The 22,442-nt window shown below is 38.7% G+C and overlaps 1 protein-coding gene across 8 annotated transcripts in view; it reads right to left on the bottom strand.

The window, feature by feature from the left end:
• USP10 (ubiquitin specific peptidase 10) overlaps positions 1 to 22,442 on the bottom strand; it is a 90,227-nt gene that overhangs the window by 67,514 nt on the left and 271 nt on the right. The window lies entirely within an intron of this gene.

Here is a 22,442-nt window from a genome sequence, read left to right as displayed (position 1 = left end):
TCTATGACTTTTCAGAATACACTAGGAACATCAGTGTTAACTAAGCTACAAGTAAAAAAAAGAAACAAACTAAGAATTTATTCCTCCAATTATCAGAAGAATTTCATTACAACATTGTTTCACCTATTACACTGTCCTGTGGCTGTGAATTCAACTTTCGGCAAATATTTATTAAGCACCTTTGTGGACAGCTATTTCCAGAGGGTTAGGGGCAATATACTTGTAGCAATATAACTGGAACAGAATGAATACTGGATATGAAGTGTAAAGACCAGGCTCCAATGCCAGGACAGCTACGGTATCACTTCACTTCTCGGAGCCATAGTGTACTCATCTGTAAAATGATGGTGTTGGACAAGATCAAGGGTTCTTAACTGTTTTTTCATTATGGACCCCTATGTTTTTCTGGTGAGGCCTATAGAGCCCCTTTTTGTATCAATGTTTTTAATGCATAAAAGAAATATAAAAGATAAAAAACAATTATATTGAAATATGTGTTTTCCCCAAATCCAAGTTCAGAGACCCCCTAAAGTCCCCATGAATCCCAGACTTAGAATCTTTCAGCTCTAGATCCATTAAAAAGAATGAGTTCATGGAAGGGAAACAGTTAACAATAGTAATCATGAAAAAGAGAAAAGAGGGGGAAAATTGTACAAAAAATATTTATTAGCAACTCTTGGTGGAAGCTAAGAATTGAGAAGCAAGGGAATGTCCATCAATTGAGGAATGATGGAGAAAGCTGTGCTATATGATTGTAGTGGAATGGTCTTGTGCTACAGGAAATGACAAACAGGATGATCCCCGAAAAACCTGGAAAGACTAATGAACATCGATGTATAGTGAAGTGAGCAGAGCTGGGAGGACATTGTGCATAGTGACAGCAGTATTGTTCAATGAGCAATTGTGAATGACTTAACTACTCCCAGCAATGCAATGATCCAAGACAATCCCAAGGAACTACTGAGGAAGCTTACTATGCACCCCTATAGAAAGAACTGATAAAAAGAACACTTGTGGATTGTACATATGTAACCTGGTTGCAATCTTGTGGAGGGGGGAGGAAAGGAGAAATCTTATGAAAAATGAATGTTGAAGGGGCAGCTAGCTAGATGGCGCAGTGGATAGAGCATCAGCCCTGGAGTCAGGACTACCCGAGTTCAAATCCGGCCTCAGACACTTAACACTTACTAACTGTGTGACCCTGGGCAAGTCACTTAACCCCAACTGCCTCACTAAAAAAAAAAAAAGAAAAAGAAAAAGAAAAAGAAAGAAAAGAAAAGTAAAGAAAAAAAGAAAATGAATGTTGAAAACTACCCTTACATGTAACTGGAAAATAAAATAAATGTTTGCTGCTGAAAAAAATAAATGAATGAATGAATGAATGAATAAATAGACAGATAGATAGATAGATAGATAGATAGATAGATAGATAGATAAATGAATGAATGAATGAATGCAAAAAAAAATGCGTTCAGGGGGCAGCTAGGTGGCACAGTGGATAAAGCACTGGCCTTGGATTCAGGAGGACCTGAGTTCAAATCCAGCCTCAAACACTTGACACTTACTAGCTGCAAGTCCCTTAACCCCACTGCCCCAGGAAAAAAAAATACAAAAACAAAAAAGAATAAGTTCAGATGTATAATTGTACTAACCAAACAAACACCATTAAGATATGAAACATTCATGCCTCCTTTCTTTGTAGAGGTGAGGAACTATGGGTGTGAAAAAGTGCCCATCAACTGTTAGCAAAACTACCACATCAACTGAATCTAACTATTTTTTTCTTATTCCTTAGGAGAGTAATTTATTATGGCTTTCTGGGTAAAGGAAAGGTCAGGATATGATGGAAAATAAAGGTGATATAAAAACAAAAGATATCAATAAAAACATTTTAAGAAAATAAGTGGTTTAAAATACATATCTACGGTACAATTAAATCAATAAGCATTTTTTTTAAGTAATAAGCATTTTTATTTAGTTTTGAGTTCTAATTTTTATCCCTCCTTCCTTTCCTTCCCTCCCCCCTCCAAGGAGGTAAGCAATCAGATATAGGTTATACATGTACAATTACGTAAAACATTACTATATTAGTCATTTTGTACAAGAAAACTTGAATAAAAGGGGAAAAAATGAAAAAAAGTGAAAAATAGCATGTTTCAGTCTGTTTTCCATCAATATCAGTTCTTTCTTTGGAGGTGGACAGTATGTTTCATCTATAGTCCTTAGGGATTGTCCTGAATCACTGTATTGTTGAGAATAGTTAAGTCATTCACAGTTCTTCATCCAACAATATTACCATCTCTTTCCACAATGTTCTCTTGATTCTGCTCACTTCACAATACATCAGTTCATAAAAGTCTTTCCGGATCTTTCTGAAATCATCTGCTTATGATTCCTTATAACACAATAATATTCCATCATCATCATATACCATAGTTTGTTTAGCTATTCCCCAATTGATGGGCATTCCTTTGATTTTCAATTCTTAGCCACCACAAAATGAGCTGAATAAGCAAAGTGCCTACAACAAAAAATTAAATAGCCCCTCTGCTCAAAAAGCTTATACAGGGGCAGGGTAGGGAGAACAGCATAAGTTACATGTTATGTATGCCAAGAATAAATATAAAGCAATTTGGGGAGACAGTTCACTAAAAATCAGGAAAGGCTTCATTCAGAAGGTAGTCCTTGAAGGAAGGGAGGGATTCCATGAGGTGGAAATAAGGAAAGACAAATTAGAAAATCATTACTGGACCAATAAACCCATGGGAGCTGATTAAGATCAGAAAGTGAGAGAAGACATAGAGAAAAAAGAGCCCAGGACAAAACTTTGGAAGGAACATACCTACATTTAGGAGGAGCAATGTAAATGACGAGCCAGCAAAGGAGACTAAGAAGCAATCAGACAGGAGGACCAGGAGAGACTAGTGTCATGAAAACCCAGAAAGAATAGTAGCTGTTGATTGTCCTTCCTTCTCAAAGAGGACCATGACATCAGGAGGTGATGTCATGACTAGCAGTCAACTGGATTTAAGTGAGGGAGGGCTGTGCAAAGTCACCAGTTTCACCCTCTCCTCCAGAGCCATCTGCATCCAGTGGAAAGATCAGAATGACTAGTGATGGCCCCAGATGTTTAAGGCAACTGGGGTTAAGTGACTTGCCCAGAGTCACACAGCTAATAAGTGTGTGGGGTCATATTTGAGCTCAGGTCCTTCCAACTTCAGGGCCAGTGCTCTACCCACTGTGCCACCTAGCTGCCCTAGAGAAAAGAGTATCCAGGAAGAGAATAACATCAGGAGCTTCAAATGCCACAGAAGGGTTGAGAATGAGGACAATTTGCTCCACAGGTCAAGAAGACACATGAAGGAAGTGCTGTGGAGCACTTGGAGTTTGGTCAGATACTGAAGACACGAAGGTCATCCACAACTTCTGTCTTGCCACCAGATTTCAAGGACTATCGAAAGTGAGGCTGATGACTTCAACTTTTCACAACTCTGCCTCTCTGAAATCCAATTCACTCCCAAGTCAAAACATCACCCTGTGATGTCCTTGGTCCTCTTCAAAAAGGAAGGACAAACAACAAACAAAACAATGAGAAAAGACTGTAAGATATGACAGTTCAAAGATAAATTTGGAGAAAATGCTTAAAGTTGAGTAAGGAGTTTGGAAGCCATGTTGCAAAGGCTTAAGAAGTACATGAAAGGAGGCAAAGTCAAGATGCCAGAGAAAGCAGTAACACCAAGTTCACCCTCTCCAAAAAAACTCCTCCAAATAGAGGCAGAAAATGCATGAGACAGAACTCCAATGGGAAAATCTAAGAAAAGTCACAGTAAGTCATTTTTCCAGCCCAGGATGGCACAGGGAGAAAAAGAGCTCTGCAAATGCTAGTGACAAGGTCTAGCTAGAAACACCACACAAAGCGAGAGCTCAAGGACAAGCTGGGCACTAGGACAAAAACAGGTCTCAGATCCATGTTATGAAACCACCAGATACATATCAGGGCACCATGAATGAAACAGGTGCCAAATGACAGCTTTGATGCCCAATGCTAGGTCACAGATACAAGGCAGATTGAGAAAGTTACATGTTCTGTTCCTAAGGGTTGTTTTCAGGGATATTGAGAAAGAGCAAGTTCAGAAGCAAGCAGCAGTGGTGTGGCTCAAAACCCAGGAACAGAGCAAGGTCTCTCAAAGATGTTCTTCCTCTAAGAACCAGGGCAGGCATGTTAGACAAAGGGAAAGCTTGCAGTTCTGTCCCTCAGAATCAGCTGAGTTTCCCAGGGTGGAACCAAACCCATGTCAGGAACTTGCAGAGCTCAGAGCAGGGGAGCAACAGTCAGACTTTGCCCTGCATCAGACCACTAAGAGCACTGAAAGCTTGCAAGCTCCCAAATCGGGCTGTTTCTGAAATCTGGGATCACACAACAAACAATACCCAAAGAAAACAGCTACAGGATCAGCACCTATCTTAACTCGAGAAGTGTGCAGAGCCTGACCTAAAATGAAGTCTGAAGTCAGGAAGTAGGCTAAAAGAACAGGCAACCAAAAATGAGTTTCACAATAAAAAATATTATGGGGACGGGGGCATTTAAGATAGAAACTCAGAAGACAACAACTCCAAAATTACAAAGAATGAACCAAAGAAAAACACAACTTGGGTACAAATTTAACCAGAATTTCTGGAAGAGATGAAACAGGAGTTAAAAAAAAAAGAATTAAAAATATTTTTTAACTGATGAATTGTCCAAGCAACAAACTCTCTAAAAATTAGAATGGACCAACTAGAAGCCAATGATTCCATGAGACAAGACATGTCAAAACAAAGTCAAAAGACCTGATAAAAGAAAAACAGATCAAGGAGAACATTAAAAATCGCTGTACTAGTTGAACACCATGACCGAAAAAAGAGTTTAGACATCGTATTTCAAAAATATTTTAAAAGAAAACTGCCCAAGAACAGCTAGGTGGCATAGTGGATAGAGCACCGGCCCTGGAGTCAGGAGGACCTGAGTTCAAATCCGGCTTCAGACACTTAACACTTACTAGCTGTGTGACCCTCGGCAAGTCACTTAACCCCAATTGTCTCACAAAAAAAAAAAAGGAAAGAAAGAAAAAGAAAGTAAGAAAGAAAGAAAAACTGCCCAGATCTCTTAGAACCAGAGGGCAAAGTAGAAATAGAATCCCATGGTCAGCTTCTGAAAGAAATCCCAAAATGAAAATCTTCAGTAAAACTGAAGCTAAAATTCAGAGTTCCAGATCAAAGGAAAAATACTTACTGTAAGCAGACAGAAAGAAAGAATTCAAATAACTGAGAAGTCACAGATTGCATAACACAAGACTTAGCAGATACCACCATAAAGCAACAGAGAACCTGAAATATAATATTCCAGGAAGCAAAGGATATGGGTTTAGAGTCAAAGGTAATTTACAGAGAAAAAGTGAATGTAATCCTACAGAGGGCAAAATGGATCTTTAACAAGAGTGCTTCTGAGTACTCTTGATGAAAAGACCAGAGTTATGTAGAAATTCTTAAGTTCAAACACATAAACACAAATGAACAATCATAAAAGAATAAACAAGGATACATTGCTTAATTAAAGTGAGATGAAACATCTATTTTTCTATCATCATGGTTCATAAAGGGAGTGTAATTAGTCAAGGTCTAGGAGTAATCAATGTCTTGATGGTATTAAACAGAAGAATTCACTGGGAGTGGAGAGAAAGGAAGGTTAGAGAAAACTATCTCATAATCAGGATAGGCAAGCAGACATCTATACAAACAAGGAAGAGGAAGCCAGGGAGCAGCAGCTGACACTTAAATCTCACTCTCATCTGAACTGATCATTGAAGGAGGGATACACACATACACATAGAGAGAGTTGGGTACAGAAATACATTTCACTAAACATTTCCCTTTCTTCCACAGCACTCACTTCTTTTCCAGTTTTTTCCTCTAGTGCTTTCATTTCATTGGTTACAAAAAAATTTAATTCTTTTTTTAAAAACTCTTGTTTCGGGGCAGCTAGATGGCGCAGTGGACAGAGCACGGGCCCTGGAGTCAGGAGTACCTGAGTTCAAATCCGGCCTCAGACACTTAACACTTACTAGCTGTGTGACCCTGGGCAAGTCACTTAACCCCAATTGCCTCACTAAAAAAAAAAAAAAACAAACAAAAAAAACCTCGTTTCATCTCTTCCAGAAATTCTGGTTGAATAAGTACCCAAGCTGTGTTGTTCTTTGATGTTTTCTTTGTAGTTTTGGAGTTGTTCTATTTTGAGTCTTTTTTTTTTCCTTAAATGTAGATCTGATATTAGATCCAGGTTCTGTACACTTCTGGAGGGAAGACCTGCGCTGATCCTGTAGCTGTTTTCTTTGGGTATTGTTTGTTGTGTAATCCCAGGATCTTAGGGAAATAGGAGGGAAAGGGGAGAAGGAAGAATTAGAGGGAGGTAGGCTAAGTCTCAAAGCAGAGACTTAGTCTCAAAACAAACTCATAACTAAGGACATACAAAAATATTTATAACTTTTTGAAAGGGGCTAATAATAATACTAACAACAGTTGGCATTTATATAGTGCCAACTCTGTGCCAGGCACTGTGATAAGTGCTTTACAAATATTATCTCTCATTTGATCCTCACAATAACCTTGGGAAATAGGTGTTAACCCCATTTTACAGTTGAAGAAACTGAGACAAAACAGGTTAAATTACTTGCCAAAGGTCAAATAGTTAGTAAGGGTCTGGGGCAGGATTTGATATCAGGTCTTCTTCACCCAATACCTAGTGCTCTATCTACTGTAATACCTAGCTTCCTCATTAAGGGGGTGACATAAATTGGGGGGTGACTGAACACATTATACTATATAATTATAATGGCAAACTATTATGCTGTAAAAAAATTATAAAGGCAATAGTTTTAGAGAAACTTGGGAAGACTTATATGAACTGATGCAGAGCGAAGTGGACAGAACCAGAACAATTTAGACGATGATAACCATAAAGACTAAAACTTTGAAAGACTTAGGAACTTCTAATCAGTGTAATGACCAACCAGGATTATAAAGGACTAATGATGAAATATGCTACCCACACCTCTTGATAAAAACGAATAACTGAAGAGAATAGAATGAAACATATTTTTGGACATGGTCAATGCAGAAATGTGTTTTGCTTGATTATAACATTTTTCTAAATGATTTTATCTTCTTTTCATTCTCAATTTTGGAGGAAGAGAGTAGTGAATTTTTGTTAATTGACAAAAATATGTAACTTTAAAAAGTTAATGAAAGAAGCAGAAGCAATGAGCACAGATTTTTAGATGAATGTCTCAGAAAGGGAAGAGAGGTATTAGACAACAATTTGAAGGATGTTATTGTCTAGTGAAAGCTTTATAGTAATGATGGAGACTTGGGATTATCTGCTTTTAGGCAATAAAGAAGGAAATGCTAGCTGGGGCAGTAAACAGAGTGCTGGGCCTAGAGTCAGGAAGACTAATTTTTAGAGTTCAAATCTGGCCTCACACATTTACTAGCTGTGTGACCCTGAACAAATCACTTCACCCTGTTTGTCTCAGTTTCCTCATCTGTAAAATGAACTGGAGAAGGAAGTGGCAAGCCACTACAGTACCTTTGCCAAAAAAAACCCACCAAATGGGATCACAAAGTGTTAAACAGGATTGAAAAAACTGAACAACAATAAAGAAGAAACCAGTAAATGGCTATTCACCAATTAGTGAATATGAAAGAGAAGATCATTAAGTGGGAAATCTGTTACAGGCAATGAAATTAAGGACACATGTAGAAGAGTTGGACTTATCAAGCAGAAAAGCCCAAATGATTAACCAAGACAAGTAAGGGAGAGAGTGTTTTGATGAAGAATTAACAGAAGATCTCATGGAAGATATCACTCTATTTTCTCAGTAAAGTATTAGGCCTAGATGCTGAGGTGAGAGGACAGAGAAAAAAAATATTTAAGGAAAGAAGAGAAGGTTCAGAGAATACCCTCTGGAAAATGGGATAAAGAATCAATTACGAAGTAAAAGGATTGCCTTATTTCAATGAGGTTTAAATTGAGATTCAATAACAAATTTGTACTGGACCCAAGTCAGCTCAGATTCTTGAGTTCTTCCAACTCCATTACAGTATAAGAATAGGTGAAGAGGCAGCAGATGGTGGGAGTCATTCAGGGTTGGGGTAGGGCAAATCCTGGACTACGTATAAAGGAATTCTAAAGTAGAGGTCAGTATGGAGCTAAATTGGTTGTTGACACTGGAAATGAAAATCACAGCGGCAGTAATGAGAAAGTACTGGAAAGTGAAGGGACAACAAGCAAAATGTTTTCCAAAAGAATTCTCTCCACCACTATTTCTTTAAAGAAAGTAACAGCTACCTAAAGTTTTTCGAAATGAAAAGTCAAGTAAAACTGTTAAGACATAAAACTCTCTAGCTCATATATCTGGACTAAATATATAAATGGACAAAATGAAAATTAAAATATACTATTTTATGTATTTCAAAGGATGCCAGTTTTGCACAAGAAAACCTAAAACAACTTGAGTTTAAAAAAAAAAAGTAACCAAAAGGGTTTATTTCACTTAAAGACAACAGATGAGTTCATGAAAAAGCTGTATAAATCTTTTTCTAAAACGACTATTCCAAATACTCCAAGGCTATGTGGTGCATAAAAGGATGCAAAATGCAACCTACACCCCTCCCCCATTCCCCACCCCTATATCAAGGGGGTGGGGGGAGTGTAAGGTAAAATAAGTTTTGAATAGTCAGTCATCCCAGGGCTGTTCTAAACACTATTGTAAGCAGACAGTCGGGGCAGCTAGGTGGAGCAGTGGATAAAGCACAGGTCCTGGATTCAGGAGTACCTGAGTTCAAATCCAGTCTCAGACACTTGACACTTACTAACTGTGTGACCCTGGGCAAGTCACTTAACCCCCATTTGTCCTGCAAAAACAAAAACAAAAACAAAAAAATAAGCAGTCAAAGCCCTCAAGGAGCTTATATTCTAATGAAGAGAAGGCAACACATAGGGAACTGAAAAGGACAATGTGAAAATAAGGAGTGCAGTAAGGAAAGGAATGAAGAAAAACATGGCTGGCCTAGACCACTTTAAAATACAAGAAAAAATGCAGGTTCTGGGAGGAACCAGTCAAAAGAGACTACTTGTGGAAAGTGAGATTTTATCTAGAAACCTAAAGAAAGCCAGGAGGAAGAGAGGAGACGGTAGAGTTCCAGAAATGGGGGGTGGCCAGTGACAATATGCTGCCCAAAGCTGGCAGATAAAGGTCTTGTGTGAGGAGCAGCAAGGAGGCCAGTACTTGGAGTCAGGTGTAAGAAGGTTGAAAAAGTGGGGGAAGGGAAGATAAGAGCACCAGGTTATGAAGAGCTTTGAACTCCAAACAGAGGATCTTAGTCCTGAAAATAATATGGAGTCAATGGAGTTTACTGAACAAGGAAGGATGATATGGGCAGACCTGTGCTTTTTAGAAAGATCATTTCAAGTGCTTAGTGTAAGAGAAACTACAGTGAGGAGAGACTTGCAGCAAGAAAATCAACTAGTAGGCTATTGCAATAGTATAAACTTGGGGTGATAGGTGATGAGGGTCTGTCTTCACAAGGGTACTAGCAGTGTCAAAGAAGAGACTAGGCAGTGTGAGAGAGGTTAGAAAAGTAGAATTGACAGGACCTGATAGCTGGGTTAATCATATGGTTTCCCTCTCAAAATATCCCCCCAAAATGTTAATGTTATAAAAAAAAATTAAAAAAAAAAAACCAGGTCATTTTTCTCATGAAACCCTCCTTTTAAAAAATAGGAAAGAAAAAGATGCACAAAGCCCCACTTACATCTCAGTTTTGTCACTAAACAACTGGGGGGGTTTTCACGTCCTGCCTCAGTTACTTTATCTCAGAAGTGTTGGATTAGAACAAGGATTCTTACTTTGGGATTCACAGACTCCCAAGGGTCTCTAGAGACAAACGTTTCAGGAATTCCATGATGGGGATGGGGAAAATCATTCTATCTTTATTTTCATCTTCTACTTCATTAACTTATGGGAGTAGGTTGATAATCAGCCTTTTCTGGAGCATTATGATCTGGAGAACTGAACTGTCATTAAAAATATATCTTTTTGGGGGGCAGCTAGGTGGCGCAGTGGATAAAGCACCAGCCCTGGATTCAGGAGGACCCGAGTTCAAATCCAGTCTCAGACACAAGACACTTACTAGCTGTGTGACCCTGGGCAAGTCACGTAACCCTCACTATCCTGCAAAAAAACCAACCAAACAAAAAAATATATCTTTTTTTTTTAAGTGGGTCAATGGGGGTTAAGTGACTTTGCCCAGGGTCACACAGCTAGTAAGTGTCATGTGTCTGAGACTGGATTTGAACTCGGGTCCTCCTGAAATCCAGGACCGGTGCTTTATCCAGCGAGCCACCTAGCTGCCCCCCCAAAGACATTTTTTTTTAAATGTAATGCCAACCAACTTCAATCCATCTGCCTCCACATAATACAGGAAACTGAGAAAATAATGGGATTTGGCAGACACCCAAAGGCCCTACCTGGAGACAGATTTAGAACTGATTGAACTGGGTGAGACTGACTGAACCTATTTAAGGTAGATTAAATCTACATCACACCGGGCCAGCCCTGAGTGGGGTGTTGTTCTTAGAGGCTGTGGACTATGACACTAACACAAGACCACCCTCAACCAGTCAGCTTGAAAGACAGCCCTTCCAGGGTGGGAGACAGGAAGTAGGAAGGGAGGCTGGGTCAAAAACTCTGGTCCTTTTTGTTCTGGGACTTCGGGCTGGTGGCAGAGAGAGAAAAGGAAATGGGCTTTTCTTGCTTTACTTTCTGTACTCCATGTGTTCTCTTTACTCTTTAATAAATGCTTAATGCCAAAAACTGGTGCTGATATTTCCAACTTATAAGTAAACCTTAGCTAGTTCTCCCCCGACGCTGGAGGTAGAAACAAGACGACCACACATTAGATTTTAAACGTTACAAAACAAAGTAATACTTATTCCTTAACTAAGCAAAAGCAAACTAGAACCAACTACAACTGATCAAGGAAGAACAGAGCCAGATAAATGTGGAGACCATTTGGGCAGGGAACTAGAAAAGTGACAAAGAAGTGAAATAGAATTACTCAAACCTAATTGTTGATCACCTCCTTTTGGATACTCTCTCCTCACTCGGTTTTCATGACATCGGTTTCTCCCTGTTCTCCTCTATCCTTTGCTGCCTTTGCTGTCTTTTCTGTGTAGTCTTCTCTCTCTCTAACGTGATAATGCTGATCTCATTTATTTACTTCATATGTAAATCTAGCCCTAATCTCAATCCCTTTCCTATACCACCAACCAATCTGTTTTGGGGCACCTAGAACTGAATGTCCTCTAGATAGCTCAAACTCAACCTGGCCAAAATGTAACTCATCTCTCCCCAAACCATCTCTACTTCCCAACTTCCTTATCAGTGTTGAAGATGCCACCAATCATCCTCCCAGTCATCCACACTCGAAATCTTAGTGTTATTCTCTATTCCTCACTGTTATTTCCCCCATATACAATACATCACCAAATCTTGTCATTTCTATCATTACATCTTTCATATATTTCCCCTCTTTGGACTAATACAATGACAACCCTAGTTCAGGTTCTCATGACCTCTCTCACTGAACTATTCCAACAGCCTTATGACTAATTTTCTCTGACTCAAGTATCTTTCCCCTTCAATCTACCCTCTACTCAGCTGCCAAAGTGATTTTTCAAAAGCATGGGTCTGAACTTATACCACTCTATCCCCTATATTCAATAAGCTCCAGGGGCCCATCACCCCCAGAACAGAATAAAGACTCCTTTGTTTAGTATTTTAAACTCTTCACAAGCTACTCCCTTCATGTCTTTCCAATCAGCTTACAACTTATTCTCCTCTGCAAACACTACAACTGGCCTACTTGTAGTCCCTCAGACATTCCATGCCTTTATACAAGCTATCCCCCACTCCTGGAATTCTCTGCCCCTTCACCTCAGCCTCTTACTTTCCCTGACTTCCTTCAAGATTCAGCTCAAATTTCACCTACTCCGGGAGGCCTTTCCAGATTACAACTGTTGCCAATGTCTTTCCCTCTCAGAATGTCTATTTGTTCAGTATATACCTAGTTACATGGCACAGTAGGTAGAGCACTGGGTTTGGTGTCAAGAAAAATTCAATTCAATCTGGCCTCACACACTTACTAGCTGTGTGACCATGCACAAGAAATTCATTCTGTCTGTTTCCTCAACTGTAAGATGAGAAAAATATTAGTATCTACCTTCCAAGGTTGTAATGTGGATCAAATAAGATAATTTTTATAAAGCACTTAGATAGCAAGCATATAGTCAGCATTTAATAAATACTTGTTCCCTTCCTCTCTTTCCTTATTTATATATTGACTATCCCATTACAATTTAAGCTCCTTGAGGATAGAGACTTTCTTTCTACCATTCTCTGACAGCTGACACTTAGCACTGTGCCTGGCATAAAATGCACACTAAATGCCTGTTGACATATCTTGACCCTAGGGAAGACTTCAGGATATGTAAGGCTGGCATAGAACTAGACCCAGAAGAAGAGACTGGGAAATTCTGAAAAGGGGACAGTAGCAGTAAGCAAAAACCAAAGAGAGGTACCTAGCAATATTTGCATAAAAATTAGAAAGGAAAGGTAGAAGAAAAACTCCTCCCAAAGGCTCTATTTAAAAAGAGCTCACAACCAACCAGCCAGTCTTACTCCTTGGATGTGACTCCACTATCTTCATGCTACAAGGAAAAGCTCATTATCAGGAAATTCATCATCCCTGAGATTACATCAGCTTTGATACCCACAGCTCCTCCGTAGCCTAAGCTCCTTTGATTGCATGTCTAAAGGGCAGAGCAAATAGCTCCTAAAGTTTCCATTTAAAGAAGGCTCACAGCCCAGTTATTTCCCACCAGCTGCACTCCTTGGGACTCCACCTTCACTGGACTAAACTGAATTGAATTGGACCCAAGAGAGAAAGATGGGAATACTTCACCCAATCATATCTCTAAAGTCACATGAGCCATGTGACTGAGATCAAAGTCACACTCCCTACATCTCAGTTTAAAAACAAAAATACTTTGTAAATTGTAAGGTACCACATAAGGTACCCCAAAAGTCTTAGTGTAGTTTTAAGCTCTAAATCAATATTGGAGTTATTTAAACTTATTATTAGAGCTAAATAGCTTTTAAATAGTTCCAATACGGATTAGAGCTTAAAAACCTTAAAACTGCACTAAGACTTTCGGGACACTCTGTATAAATGTGAGCTATTAAGTATCTATTGTACTACCTACATTCCCCAAGCTTGCTCTCCTCACCCAAATACTCCAATTGACCTATATCTTAGCAAAGTTCCCTCCAACAATACGCATCACAATCCAGCCATGACTGATCATCCATGCTCATCTATGTCCTCTAATAAGTTCAACATAAGGGGTCCACCCAACATGGTCGGGGTCCTTCCCCACAATGTCTTCCCATTACATGGATGTCAAAGTAACAAGCAGGCCTGTTTTCTCATTACCTGACTGGCCCATTATTTTTACAATTTATATTTATTTTTCTAATGATATTCTTTACACCAGTAGTGTCAAGCTTGAATAGAAAGAGGAGTCACCAAACTTTACGGAGGGGGAACTGAGGCGGAGACTTAGAAAACCACATATTAACACTCTATTTTACTGCATTTTATTTTGTTAAATATTTCTCAATTACATTTTAATTTGGTGTGGCAGAGTGTTGTGGGCTGTGTGCTTTTCCAGAATAACTCCCCCTTTGTCATTGTGTTAGCATATTTACCCCACCCCCCCCAATCCACTTCTCTCTTCAAAATTATCAATGATCTCTTAATTATTAAATATGATGGTCTTTTCTTAAGCCTCCTCCTTCTTGACCTCTCTAACACTGTTAATCTGGAACATTATTAATCATCTACTTTTCTTTGATAAGTCTTTTCTTCCTAGTTTCCATGCACTGCTCTCTCCTGGTTCTTCTCCAAACTGTCTGATCACTACTTCTGTCTCTTTTGCTGGATATTCATCTAAATCACACTCACTAATGGTAGGAGTCCCCCAAGGCTGACCTGGGTCCTTTTCTCTCTATGTACTATTTCACCTGGTGTTCCCAAAGTTTCAATTATCATCTCTCTATGCAGATGACTCTCAAATCGACTTGCCCAGACCTAACTTCTCTCCTGACCTCCAGTCTCACATATCCAACTGCCTACTAGAATTTCAAAATGGATGCCCTGTATACATGTTAAATTCAAAATGTCCAGAAATTGAACTCATTGGTTTTTTCCCCAAACCTTCCCCTCTTCCTCATTTTCCCATTACTGTCCAGGGTTCCATCATCTTCCCAGTTCCCTAGAAACCAGGCTAAAAGCCTAGATGGTTACTCCTCAACTCCTTACTCTGTCTCACTCCATCCCCCACCAAAGCCAATTATTTGTCAAATTCTGTCAACTCTACCTTTATAACATATTTTGCAATATGCCCCCTTCTCTCCTGATACTGCCACTTCATACCTAGACTACTACAATAGCCTGCTGGCTGGTGTCCCTGCTTGCAAGTCTCTCTTCACTGTGGTCCAGCCTCTACTCATCTGCCAAATCGATCTTCCTAATGTGTAGTTCTGACTATAATAGTGCCTTGCTGAGGGGGTGGGGGGAATTGTTAGTGCTGTTACCTCCAGGAATAAGCATAAAATCCTCTGTTTGGCTTTTAAAGCCCATCATACCTTTTCCAGTCTGCTTTCACCTCACTCCTCTTCACATACACAGTGATCCAGTGACACTGGCCTTCTTACTGTGCCTTGCATAACTCTACCACATGACTCTTTGCATTTTCACTGGTTTTTCCCCTTGCCTAGAACTCTCTCCCTCCTCTACGCCTCCTACCTTTCCTGGTTTCCTTCGATTCCCAGCTGCAAGAAGCCTTTCCAGGTCCTCCTTAATACTAAAATTGATTGATTGATTGATTGATTGATATTAAAATTTAAATTCCTTTAGAGCAGGGACTGGTTTTTGCGTTTCTTTGTACTACCAGCACTTAGCACAGTGGCTAGCATATAGTAGGAGCTTAATAAATGCTAGACGATTGCTTAATTATCTTTTAGATATCCCCTTTGGAGATTCCATAGTATTCCATGAGTGACTGCCATCCATTATCACTGGAAGAATACCAGTGTTAAAAAGATGGATTTTTGTTTCAGGGGAAGACTACGTCCTTTCCCAACCCACTCTCTTCCTCCTATACTCCAATTCTGTATTCAGTTCATAGTCTAGACAGCTAGGTGGCACAGTGGCTAAAGCACCGGCCCTGGATTCAGAAGGACCTAAATTCAAATCTGGCCTCAGACACTTGACACTTACTAGTTGTGTGACCTTGGGCAAGTAAGTCACTTAATCCTCATTGCCCTACAAAAACAAACAAACAAAAAAACACACAAAAAAATATCATAGTCTACCTGCACTGTATGCCCAAGATATACAAAGGAAAGATTAAGCTCTACAGGTTGTCCACTTATCCAAATGCATAGCTTACTCTACACCAGAGGTATCAAACTCATGGCCCACAACACTCCAAAGTATGGCCTGAAGCAGATTAAAACATAGTTCCTATCTGCTTTTAATGTGTTGATGTATTAATAAAAAAAGAAATATATAAGCATGTGTGGTTTTCTAAGTCAACATGTGGCCTGAAGTGATACTTATGTACAGTTTAGTGGTCCATTTCCATTTGAATCTGCCACCACTGCTCTAGACCAGAGGTGTTAAACACATGTCCACAACGTTCTCACAACATTCCTGAGTACAGCTCTAACCAGATTAAAATATAACTGGGAAATGTTTAATGAAATAAATAAAAATACAACAAAACCTAGATAACATTACATTATAAAACAAATAAGGTCCAAAGGGATTCTTACGTATGGGATTAGTATCCCCCATGTCTATTTGTGTTTGATATAGACAACAGATATTTTTCTATCTATTTGTTTTTAACTGTGTAGAAAATCAGGGATCCCATTTAGGAGGTTCTGTAATGTACCAAGGCTTGAGGCAACCAGCATATCATCATGCTCAAGCAGGAGCATTTAAATGGCTTCCCTATCTATGTGAAATCCTTCTCTGACTTGGACTGAAACACAAAAGTCCAAGATGAATACAATACAATTTTGAGGGAAGAGTGCTCAAAAGGTACATGATGAGGGAGTGCTCAAGGTACATGATTCTCCCTCTTATGCAAGGATGAATTCTAGCTTTCTCCTTTAAAAGAGAAAATGTCTAACTCATGGGGAAAGAATTAGATATTATTATTATTTAATAAGTACAAAAAGGAAAATATCAATAACTGTAAGCCCATAAATTTTTCCCTTCTCAGCTACTACAAAAAAAATTTTATGAGAATTATCTGCATTCACAAAGGGTATCTTTGGTGAGGTGATTAAAAGAAACAGGCAGACTTTCACCAAAGATAGTCCACAGACCACGACATCTTTAGAATCATACAAATGGCTGTAAGGTATAAAGAATAAGATCTTACTTTAACATTTGTTGACTGTCAAAGGCACCCAAATGCTACAACCTACAAGTCATAAAAAGGGTTATGTTCTGTATGCATATGATACAGAAGAGTTTCTATTTGTGTCCCCTCCCTTACTTTTCCACTAATTTTTATAACATCATTATCACGCGAAAAAAATTCCCCCAGAAGTCTATATTCTAAAGATCTTCCATTCCTATGCTCTTTGCTTTATATACTATTCAGTAATGATCCATCCACCCCCATGTGTATGTTCACACAAAGTCCCAATAAAAAGGAAAACTGCAATACAAGCATATGTAATTCTTTGGAAACTAACATCTACACTGCTGAAGTAGCACTAAAGTGACAAAAGACTGTAATCCAATGGTCCAGGGCCAGCAAATTCTATTATAGATTTATCTGTTTTTCACAAAAGAGAATGTTGTCTATATGGTAGCCAACAGAACTATAACAATAGAGTTAAAAAATTTATAAACAAAATTCCCCAGGGTTACTTTTCAATTCTTTAATATGTTCATGTAAGAAATAAGAATTTGGCAAAATATTTAACATAACTCTATAAAAGCTCATGCATAACAAAATCCTCACTACACAAAAAGACTGGTTAACAATTCAAATCCAAAGACAATCAACTTTCCTCAACTTAAAAATCAGAGAATTTACAGTTAGAAGGGCTTAGTAACATTCTAGTCCAAGAGGAATCACTATAAAATACTGGATAAATGGTCATCTAGTCTCTGCTTCAAGACATCTAATTAGGAGAAATTCAACTATGTTGTGAGGCAATCCATTTCACTTTCAGATGACTCTAATTGTTAAGAAATTATTCCTAATAAAAAAAACATCAAACCTAAATTTGCCTCTAAATTTCTACTCTTTGCTCCTGGTTCTGCCCTCTCAGGCCAAATAAAACAAATCTAATCCCTCCTTCCATGACAGTACTTCAAATACATGAACTCAGCTATCATGTCTCACTAGTCTTCTCTTCTGTGGACTCAAGGCCCTTCATCATGTGACCTCTCTGCTCAATCAATTCAAAAAGCTTCCTAATGGCTTTAGGATGAAATATAAGCTCCTCTCTTCAGCTTTTAAAGTCCTACATAACCTGGCCCCCACCTATCTTTCTAGCCTCACTGGATATTACTCCTCCTTTCAACATTCTGTGATTTATTTAGCCAAAGTGGTCTTCTTTCTGCTCCTCACATGGGATGCTCCATCACCTACCTTCAAAACTTTGGGCCGGCCATACAATACAGGTGAAATGCATTCTCCCTCCTTACCTCAGCCTCATGGTCTCCATCTTCTTTTAAGAGTAAACTCAAGTACTATTTTCTGCATGACCTGACCCAACTGATAGCTTCCTTCCCTCCCAAATTATTTTATATACATTTTTATTTATTGGCTTTATATTTGTATAATTTTTCTATGTATTTTGTCTCCCCCATCAGAACGTAAACTCATTTAAAGTAGGAATTGTCTCTTTTTTTGTACTTGTATCTTCAGCACTGTGCTTGGCATGTAATAAGTGCTTAAAACTTAGTGACTCATTATTACTCTACTTTTAACTATCTCCAGCTAATCAATATTCCTCTTAAACCATGGTGTCCAGAAGTGAACATAATGTTTAATACTTAAGTCACATGCAGGGTATGACCAACACTTAGCATAAATATGCAGAATAAGTCATCCCTTCTTTGATATTTTCTCCTCTGAGGTCCTTCATATGAAACATTTAAAATTCAATCAATTTTAAATAAGATATCCAAAAATACATACGAAATCATGGAAGTACCTAGGAACTCCACTATAAGACATGTAGCAGAGTAGAATTTAGAATAGAACCAGGTCAATACTGGACCCCATTCCAAGGATTCCAATTACCTAAAGGATGGATCTCACCTCATTATATGATAGACCCAAAAGGTTACACTTATAATACAGATCCACTTAAATCTATTGTGAAATTTCATAGAAACTGTTTTTAAAGTAATAAAATGGCCAACTTCATAAATTCAACATCTGTCTCTTCTCAGAAGATGCCTAAATTATCTGTTCAATATTAAAAGAAAATATATACAAAACATTCAAGAATGTGGCAGCAATTTTACTTAAATTGTTCATCATGTCTGAGAAGGCAACAAAGGTTTATAAATTATTTATATATATATATATATATATATATGACTAATGCAGAAATGTTTAATGTGATTGTATGTGTGTGTATATATATATCCATACATATATAAACATATGAAACATATCAGATTCCTTTCTGTCTTGGGGAGGGCGAAAAATTTGGAACTAAAAATCTTACGAAAACAAATGGTGAAAACTATTTTTACATGTAACTGGAAAATAAAAAAATACTTATGATTTTTTTTAATGTTACGTATAAAGAATACATCAATACTGTTAATCATAAATCAAGAACATTAACTAATGTTTGACTTCAATGACAGAGTGTGATGAAGGGACCTAACAGTCAAGAAGACCTAAGTTTCCATCCCATTTAACTTTTTAAGGCTTTAGGAAACTTATAAGACTTAAGCTATAGAGAAGGTACTTACTGACTGAGCTGCAGTAATTTCCTCACTTACCAATCACAAGTCTAGTACCTATCCCTAACCTTGACTTCAATGATTACAGAATCTTTATACTGTATAAATATACAACTTCTGGAGGGGGTAAGGGGTGGGTGGGGCTGGGGAGGACTGGGAGTAAAGGGAAGCTGTCCCAACTTAAATCATAGTATAGAGGAAGGAAAACAAAATTTTTTAATAAGTGGTTAATTTATATTTCCAACTGTTAAAGCTAATCATGTTGAGTACCTTCATATTAGCATTCAGAAGTAAATTTTAAAATTTACATTAGAATTTAGTTTGGACCTGGGCTCAGGTCAACACTTTTCCTATTATCAAAACACAGGTTCTAACCAATTTACATTCCAGCCATCCTCATGCCATACCCCTGGGTTCCACCCTTTGCCTTAGCTCCACACTGAAACAGAACTCCAATTCCTTACCTGGTGCCACAGGCTCAAGTTAGTGAGAATTTTCCATTATTTAGCCCTACTCAGGCCCTAGAATGCTGCTCTCTGAACTTGGCCTTTTACCCCCACTTACTGTTTCCCACCTGTAGCTATGAGTACAGTAATCAAATCAATACTACCATTTGTTGAAAAGATTATGTCGATCAATTGCCTATGCCCCTACTCACCATCCCAGTGACTTCCCCAACAAAATTCATTCCCTGTCCCAACACTTTATTAGTGTTGGTCTTCTCCAATTAGAATGAAAGCTCCTTAAGGGCAGGAACTGTGATGCTTTTATAAATCTGTATGCAAGGTGCCATGAACATAGTCAATGCTTACTAAGTGTTTCATCATTAATTCAGAACCTGTTACTCTTCAAAGCTGAAGTACAATTAGAACATTTGTTCTTTTTTAAAATCTCCACTTTAAATAACTATTAATTTTAGGCATCTATTAAATAAATTAGATGCTAAAAAAAACAAACAAAAAATCTTGATTTGCAAAGGTTAGTAAACTTTGGCAGAATCCTGAATTCAGGACTTAGTGTTTAAATTACCACTTAATAAGTAATTTTCTTTTAATAAGATGGGTTATCTAGTAAAACTTTGGATATCATAAAATTATGAGGAATATACTAAACATTTCCCTTTACTACATTCTCTAGTAGTTTAATATTTCCTTGTTCTAAATTATTTTAACGTTTCCTTTACAAATGAGACTACATCAAACACAAGATGAACCAGTTAATTCAAATGAAATGATAAAAGTAAATCATCATCTCTACTTTTGCACAAATTTACTGATGATGCATTAAAGAGAATGAACTGTATTTGGAGTAGGAGAACTCAGTTTACCTACTCCTTGTGTAATCTTAGGCAAGCCACAAACTTTTGGGGCCTGGGTTTTCTCGTGTAAAATGAGAGATTTAGATAGGATAACCTCTAATGTAACTTCCAGTTCTAAAACTATGATTCTAACTGTGCCTAGCACAGGGCACAGACTAAACCAATCTATGCTTAATAATGCTTTCCCATTTCAAATTATGCTAGGCAAACAGAAATGTGAATTACTAATAGTATCATACAAGAAAACATGCTCACTGCTCTATTAGGAAGAATAAAATGCAATATTTTTGTAAGAATTGTGGAGAAAACAAATGTGTACTTTAAAAGGAAGGCAAAAAAGGCTTGTGAAAGAGAAAAAAATCTGATGCCACCAATTTCACAGAATCCCATAAATGTTGCCACCTATAAAAAGTTTTCTATTTTAAAAAACTCAGGGAATCTAAAGAGGAAAATAAGATGTCCATGTTTTCCAATTTCACACTACATATAACTTCATTTTTGCCAACAGGTAATCATCCTATATGGAAAAACACTCAGATTAACTTCACACTAAAAAAAGAGGTCGTATTTTTAATAAAAACGTATTCCTCGTGAGTGGCCTTATAAGTCTGATTTTTAAAATATTTGACACAAAATAAAATTAAGCGTTTTTAGAAACTTCAATCCCTTTAAGGGTACATGTCAATAAATCAGTGTAAATCAGGCTCCAGAATACCTACTATAGGCTGATTTTTATCCAGTATCATTTTAATTTAATTTATATATATAATTTGTATATAAATAAATATATAATTTATATTATTATATATTTATAATTTATATTATATATATATAAAAACAAGTAAACACTTTGTCTTTTACGTTGACAAAAGGGCCTCTTCTAAATTTAGCAGGAAAAAGAAGTAACATTTTAGTCTTTCCACTATTTTTTTTTCATTGTATCCCTGAACTATGTAATTAAGCTTCTAAAACTTAGAAGCTTACAGAGTAGTCTTACAGGTAGGTTCTTACAGGGTATTCATAGAATGAGCTGGAAGGAACCGAAGATCATTTGGTCCAAAGACGTCACTTCACAAGTGAGAAAATGAGGGGCCAGTGACTCATCTAAGATCACACACCTCAAGATCTGAAGCCCCCTTCCCTGACAGCAAATCCAGCGAGCTCTCTTCCATTACTCCATTAGTGTCAGTCAGCTACTGTTTATTAAGCACCCACTGTGTGCCAAACATCATGAGTAAGCTCATTAAGGGGAGTTAGGGGCAAAAGATGAAAACTCATACCCAAGTTGCACTACAGGACCTGTACCCCCTATCAGTGAGGGGTCGTTAACCTGTAAACTTAGGTCGGGGAGGATTTGCCTAAAAGATGCTGGGGACTTCTTACAGGAGACGAAGATAAACTTAAGTTTAAAAAGGAAGGGGGGCAAGAGGTAAGCAGCCCCCCAGGCCCGATCCTAGACCCCCTAGACGCCCCCTCCCGTCCCCTCGCCGGGCAGGAGGCTGCGGCTGCTCTCGGGGACAAGACGGAGCTCCGGGTCGCCCAAATCTCCTGGGTTTTCATGCAACCTCTGGGGCGCCCCAAAAGAGAGATTTGCAGAGGGTCCGGGGTGGGTGGGAGGAGACCCTCCCCTGCCCCTCCCCTCTCCCCTTCCCCGGCTCCAGGGCCATAGGGGGAAGGAAGGATGCGATTTCCCGGAGGACGAGCACAAACCTTGATCCTCGTCCTCCCGTCCTCCTCCTCCCCCCCACGCCCCCCCCCCGGCCCGGTGCCGGGGGCTCCTCCCTCCTCCTCCCTCCTCCTGCCTCCCCCTTGGCCGGCTGGGCCGCCCGGGAGCGTGGCCGGCCCGAGGCCGGGGGGGCCGGGCCTGCGGCGGCGGAGCAGAGTTCCCGGGGCCTAGGCCGGGCCCCCCCTCCGGAAAAGCGAGGACGCGCCCCCGCCCCTCGGTCCGTCC

The sequence above is a fragment of the Dromiciops gliroides genome, chromosome 2 (assembly GCF_019393635.1).
Source record: "Dromiciops gliroides isolate mDroGli1 chromosome 2, mDroGli1.pri, whole genome shotgun sequence".
NCBI lineage: Eukaryota > Metazoa > Chordata > Mammalia > Microbiotheria > Microbiotheriidae > Dromiciops > Dromiciops gliroides.
The sequence above is the reverse complement of the archived record's forward strand: the minus strand, read 5'-3'. Positions and strand labels throughout refer to the sequence as shown.